General features: G+C 34.3%; 1 protein-coding gene across 1 annotated transcript in view; it reads left to right on the top strand.

Annotated features, from left to right (window-relative positions):
* Positions 1-7,225, top strand: part of CACNA2D1 (calcium voltage-gated channel auxiliary subunit alpha2delta 1) — a 395,813-nt gene that overhangs the window by 212,610 nt on the left and 175,978 nt on the right. The gene's annotated exons all lie outside the window — the stretch shown is intronic.

Genomic DNA, 7,225 nt, shown 5'->3' with positions numbered 1-7,225 from the left:
TTTTGTTCTTTTTTATGGCTGCGTAGTATTCCATCGTGTATATGTATCACATTTTTTTTAATCCAGTCCTCTTTTGATGGGCAGCATGGTTGTTTTCAGTTTCTTGCTATTGTGAACAATCCAGCTGATTTTTTGATTTATTGTAGAGGTGAGGTCTCACTGTCCAGGCGGGTCTCGAACTCGCAGGCTCAGGCTATCCACTCACCTCAGCCTCTCAAAGGCGCGGGATTACAGGCTGAGCCACCGAGCCCGGCTTATCTCTTTTAATTTTTCTTTCCATCAGAGTCTCTCTCTGTCACCCAGGTTAGACTGCAGTGGCACTGTCATGGTCACCGCAGCCTCAACATGCTGGGCCAGGTGATCCTTCTGTCTCAGCCTTCCAAGTAGCTGGAACTACAGTGTGCACCACTGCTTGTCTAATTTTTTGAATTAGTGTAGAGATGAGGTCTTGTGAGGTTGTCCAGGCTTGTCTCAAACACCTGGGATCAGGCAATCCTCTACCTTCGCTTCCCAAAGTGATGGAATTACAGGTGTGAACCACTGTATCCAGGTCTGAGTGACCTTTATAATTTAAATATCATTCAAATATCCTTTAACTGGAGCAAAAATTCTTTTACAGTAAAATGAATATATAGTTATATACTATATGCAATATTTTATAATCTGTTTTCATGCATTTGTTTTGATCACAATTATCAAATTGTTTTCTGCAATAAAAATATTTAATCTTGCAGTGAGAGAAAGCTAAGCACTATAAGTAAATGTTGCACTTTGATATTCTACTTCAGTATTGTCAGTATTTAAACTTACTCTTTTTTTCTTGTAAGATTGTTGCTTTCCCTATGAAGGTGGACCTCTAGGAGGATGCAATTTACTTACCCTCACCAAGAGTTTTGCAATATAGGGTGGATTTAATGGGATGCTCTATTCACAACTTTATATATATGTAAATATATATATAATATATAATATATATATATAGTTCATTTGACATTTTATATATCAAATGCTCACAAATCATAATGCCATCATATTGTTTTGGTTTTAATTTGGCTCACCATTGCTGTTCTTTGTCCTGGCTATTTTTATTGCTCAAGTTTCACAATGTCACATCTCTCATTAAAAATTTGTCACTTGAGAGTCTATAACAATTTTACAATCTCAGCATCTATATCTAATAGCTGATGAAGCAATTAGAATACTGAATATTGAGAAAACATTGTCAGTTAATAAATTTTCCTCAATATGTTGCAATGGTGATATAAGTGTCTGACAGCTGTTATATTATAGATAAATTAAGCAGATTGTATTTGAACAAAAAATGATTCATGATTTGGGCAGCACTCAGAACAAAGAGAGAGCTCCACTCAGCAACATGAGTAGACAGTAGTATTTATAGGAAGAATAAGGAAATATACAGAAACAGCTTGATTGGTTATAGTTGAGCTTTTGCTTTCTGGGGCATAATTTAATCAGTTGGCAGTCTGTGATTGGCTGAAGCTTGGCTACTTGACTGACTGAGACTCAATTGTTACAAGAATAAGCTCTCATTTAGGTTGCAGTTAGTTTATATACTAAGTTTGGTTGCAGTTTCTATGTAGGAATTCAGAGTACCAAGGCAATTATAGGACAAATTTAATTTAAAAGAGTTAAATAACATTTCTATTTTAAATGTTATATTTCCTGGAGGAAACTAAAAGATTATAAATTTTGAGCCTCTGGTTATTATTTTTAACTTTTTTTCTCTGTTTTATGTTGGTAGGAGGTGATTTGCTTTTCATTTCCTAAAACTAGTAGTAGAATAGTGAGCATTTTCTATATTTTTTAATACTCTTACATCAGTCATTTCTTTTCACTGTTCCAATAGAGTCTTCTAAGTTAGACATTGGTCTGAAATATTTACTTAAGAGCTATTGAAATGATCTTGTTTTATTTTATGGTTCCAAATTTTAAATGTATCTTTAAATATGATATATTATTATATAAATATTCTTAAACATTATATTTGTAAATCTTTTTCCATGGTCAAGACTTCCAAGTCACTTATTATTGACTTTTTTTTTTTTGATTTTTGAGACTGTGGAAATTTTACCAGAAATTTTCCTAAGCATACATAACTTTTGGCAATGAAATGGCAGTTTCTCCTTGAAGGTACAACCAATATCTATGAATTATTACTTTTGTGTCTTTTCTTAGATTGTAAGTTCCTGGAGAGCAGTTCTTGTGCACTTACAGCTGCTGACACAGACTTTATAGTATCTAGCATATTGTAATAACTCCGTTAAGTTTTTTTTCCTAGTAAAATTGATAAATCAATGAATCTAAATTAAAATTAAAGTTCCATTTTACACAGTGGTGAGATGGCTTAAGAACACCAGAGTCATAAATCTATTCCAGGCATCCTTCCCCATTTCTGTTCTTAATTCTTTCTTTTTAAAGAAATACCTTCCCTACTACTTCCAACCTCCATCCAGATCTGTTTAGGTCTCTGTTATATGAGGTGTGGCACTGAAATATCTATCTTGAAGAAAACATTTGCCCTTAGTGAGTACCTAGAGTTGAGCAGAAACTGTATAAATGTTTTATGTAATTCTCTTTTATCTAGTTACAATATGATAGCAGCAAAGGCAAATGCTCAAAAGAAAATCTGGATCAGTTGACTCTTTTGCAGTCCTAAGACTAAATAAGGCTTTTTTGATTTAGGACTAATAAAATAAAAACTAGTCAGTGGAGAAATCCATGGAAGATTCATTCAGTAGAAATGCTAAAAAGAAATGCCATAGTATTACAGACACAGATACTTTAGGTAAAAAGAAAATCAGCATTAAATATATATACTCAGTTTTTCCAATGAAAAGAACCAGTCAGTGACCTACGAAAAGTAAAACATCAAAACAAAAACTGCTAGCCTGTCACAGTGGCTCACGCCTGTAACCCCAGCACTTTGAGAGGCCGAGGCAAGAGAATTACTTGAACTCAGGGATTTGAGACCAGCCTGAGCAACATGGCGAGATCTCATCTCTACAATAAATAAAAAAATCAGCTGCCCATGGTGGCACATGCCTGTGGTTCCAGCTACTTTGAAGGCTGAGGCGAAAGGATCACCTGAGCCCAGCAGGTCAAGGCTGTGGTGGTCATGAGCATGCCAATGCACTCCAGCCTGGGCAAAAGAGTGAGACTCCAACTCAAAACAAAACAAACAGTAAAACAAAATTCTCATTGGGAGAACTAACACATTTGACAATATAAATTATTCATCAGTGATGTTCAGAGGAATCTTGATACATACTCTCTGAATGCCAAAATAAAAGATAAAATATGGAAACAAAGATAATAAATATGGAGGTCAAAATTCATAGATATATTCATAAGTGATGTATTCCCAAAGATCAGACCAAGCTTATGGATTAGATATAATTATCAAGGATGTAATGAAAGAAAACATTCAGGTCTGCAAAGAAATTTGTATATAGTTGTAGATTTGAAAAGCCTGCAGTGTTTCAGACAAAGATTTTTTAAAGTCAAGAGCATTTATACCAAAACTTGCTCAAGGATATCCAAGAGGAGATTTCTAGTAGGCAGCTAAACATTTAGTTTGGTTGCTTAGGAGAATGGCCTAGAATAGAGTTTTATGTTTAGCTTATGAGGGGAATTTGAAAACAAGTGGCTGAAATTTCTCGAGCAAGTGTGAAGTTGCGTATATAGCAAGGCCAGATTCAACTATAGATACATTTTGGCATGCTTAAACAAAGTTAACAACAAAATGGTTTTGAGTACCTTTGAATGTAACACATTCTCTAGTCTGCAATAATCCCACTACTCCTTATTGTTTTACTTTCAGCCTGCTTCACACATCTATACTACATAAAAATAATAAAAAATGCTTGAAGAGAGTACAAGATAAACTCCTTAGAATACCAACATTTAGGGAAAGCTGAGGACAGGGGTGGTAAGTGTGGAATATGAATAGCTAGAAATGAAGATGTAGCTTTCCTAATAGTAGTAAATCGTGCAAAGAAGGCCATGAGCCTAGTACATGTTGGAATCAGGTTGAAATTTGGAATTTTCTGATTTCTACTGTTCTCCCACATTTACTGGTATATCGCCAAGTGCACATTTGTATATAAAGAATGTTCAAGTGTAATCTATTGATTTTTTTCATTATAACGATGATGCATGGCCTCACTTAAAGGTAAAACAAGTATTTAAAGTTGATCAATTGTTCTTTTAGAGTGTAAGCTTTCTATAGCTACATTAGAATTAGTCAGTTACTGAGGAGGTTGTAAGCTCTTCAAGGACTCTAGTATAAGACAATTCCTCAAGGGCACTTTATAGTGCTCATCTACTTAGATCAATGCTATTTATGTTCACCTTGTGGTTATAAAATAAATACTGACAGCCAGATTTAGCTAAAGCAGTGGCTGAAATAAGGGACAGAAGTAATGTTTCCTTAGGATTGTATAATATGAGAAAACACTGAGGCCCTAGTCATTTAAACAAATTTTCCTCTTGAAACTTAAAAATGCAGGTATAACTGGGATAAATTATTTGGTGAACCACAATGCTCATGGAAGGATATAACACACATGCCATTACTGGAAATTTAAGACAATATTTTCTGTGTGCAGTTCACTAATGCTAGTTAATGTTAACATATACACTGCTGATTACCTGACCATGATATCCTAAATTTTTTCTAAGCACATGCCAAGTATGCTTTAAAAACCCAGTGCAAGCAAGGCATGGTTGCTCACACTTATAAAACTGACACTTTGGGTGACCGAGGCAGGAGGATAATTTGAGACCAGCCTGGGCGACATAGCACGACCTTGTCTCTACAAAAAATAAAAATAAAAAAAAATCAAAAAATTAGCTAGTCATGGTGGTGCTCCTGTAGTCCCAGCTGCTTAGGAGGTTAAAGTGGGAGGATTGCTTGAGCCCAGGAGGTTGAGGCTGCAGTGAGCCATGGTTATGCCACTGCACTCCAGCCTGGATGATAGCATGTGATACCAACTCAAAAAACAAAAAACAACAATAAACAATTCCCGTAATAACCCCCTTTTGAAGCTTTCCTTGGTTTTTCTAAGTAGCAAATGGTTTTCCTTCCTATGGGTGTTCTAAGCAACTTATAGTATATTTCTGACTTTAATGATCTAATGTGTTACACTATAGTATATGTATACTGGGTTTGATCTTCTCCACTAAATTTTTTAGCAAATTGAGGTAGGAATCCTACTCAGCTTATCTTTTTACCATTATGGAGTAATTATTGAGATCATGCTTGTGTAATGTGTGTGTTTCAAAAACGCTGTTATTTTCATAGTGTTTATGAAGACATGGTGCTATATTTGCAAAGTACACAGGAAACCCCTTGCAAGCATGGTAGAAATTAAGATGTTTCTTTTGATTCAAGGTTAATGGAAGAAAAGTTAAGAAAATAAGTGACAGAGCTAGCTTTACTCTTGAGTATATTGGAATTAATTTTTAGGATAGACATTTGTTTCCTTTAGTTGCTCTAACAGGCTCAGAACAAGACAGAGATAGAAGACAATGCTTCCTCATCTTTTCTCATTTGTCCCCGGGAACAGTCGTCAGGACAGAGAGCAATGTCAAAACAGGCAATGCAGTTTCCTCTATGTCCAAAAGTGATTTAAGGTAGAAAATAGGTTTGAAGAGTTCAAATATTTGCCTGCAATTTCTGCAAGTGATATAAGGATCAGGATTTTGTTTCTGAGTCTGACCAGATATGATGAGTTCAGTTACTGTGAAACATGACTCAGGCTTATTATTCCATGAAAACTGAAGTTCTGTCTGATTCTACATACAATTAAAATAAATAATAGTTGTGGAATTTTATTTTCAAAGGGGTTATATGATCAAAATGGGTACAATGTTCCCATGAAAGATTTTATTTTGTATTTTATCAGTAAAAACATCTTAAATATACAGAAGAGAAATAATACGATGAGTCTCCATAACTACTTCATCTATAATTAAATCTTTTAAAATAAAGATATGACATTTTATTACTTAATATTTCTATGCGCAACCCTATTTTTTTCTTCAAGATAACAAGAAGGTATGCATATACAATTGCTGTGCATTGTCATACAGAAGAAGCAATGGAGTGTGATAGTTAAGAGATTGTGCACTAGAGTGCTAGCAGGATTTGAGTCTCAGCTGTGCCATTTCCTATCTGGGTGATAGCCTAAAAATCACAAGATTTGTCTGTTTTTCACTCTTTTGGTCTGTAAAATGGAGGTGATAGCATTAGCAACTTCACAGAGTTATTGAAAAAATAAAATTAGCTAACATATATAAAGCATTTAGAACATTTCTTAACTAATAGTGGGCAGTCCAGAAAGGTTAGTGAATGTGATTTTTAAAAAAAAATAATTGTTAATATTATTACAATAAATTTAAGACTGATTTGAAGTGATTTTAGCACCAAATGGAGCATGTTTGTAAATCTGAATGAAAAGGTAGTAGATTGAGATTTTTCATTTTATTGTTATGAATTTAATACTTGCGTTTGTGTGAAAAACTTGATGATGCATGTACAAAATAAAAATCATAGTTGAGTCTTTCAAAAACATTTTAAAAATGTGAACACAATTCAGAAGTTTGATATTATTGTAGGTTTTATATATTCAATTTTTGGAATTTTAGAGACAGGGTCTCACTGTGTTGCTCAGGCTGGCCTTGAACTCCAGAGCTCAAGTGATTCTCCTGATTCAGCCTTCCAAGTAGCTGGGGCTGCTGATATGTGCCACTGCAACTGGTACTATATATTAAAATTTAAAAGAAAAATGAGATGTAAAAATAAAAAGCTAGTAATGCAGTAATAATCTATGAAAATCCACATTCATGCTCCCTTTAGTTTTGAAATTTATTTAGGTTCTTAGTGTAGGTTTCTAGAGACATCTGACCCAAAAAGTCCTTAAATTCCCTGAAGATTAGTGAAGCAGATTTCCTAGAAGACTTGAGTTGTGCCAGCAAGCTGAACTATTTTCTTAATTCCCAAAGTAAGCAGCAAGAAAGCAGATCATTACAAACCCTTATTAACCTAATTCCAAGATCTATGTTTCTGACTAAAATCCAGATGAAATAACTTCAACCCAGAATTCCCATGTCATTACATTTAGTTGATTTATTTGCTACATTTCATTTTATTGATCGTGTTAACAATTTGACCTGTCTTAGACATTTGGCTAGTTGCTGAATT

The sequence above is a fragment of the Carlito syrichta genome, unplaced genomic scaffold (genome assembly GCF_000164805.1).
Source record: "Carlito syrichta isolate Samal-C Ts95f unplaced genomic scaffold, Tarsius_syrichta-2.0.1 Scaffold124319, whole genome shotgun sequence".
In the NCBI taxonomy this organism is placed as follows: domain Eukaryota; kingdom Metazoa; phylum Chordata; class Mammalia; order Primates; family Tarsiidae; genus Carlito; species Carlito syrichta.
The sequence above is the reverse complement of the archived record's forward strand: the minus strand, read 5'-3'. Positions and strand labels throughout refer to the sequence as shown.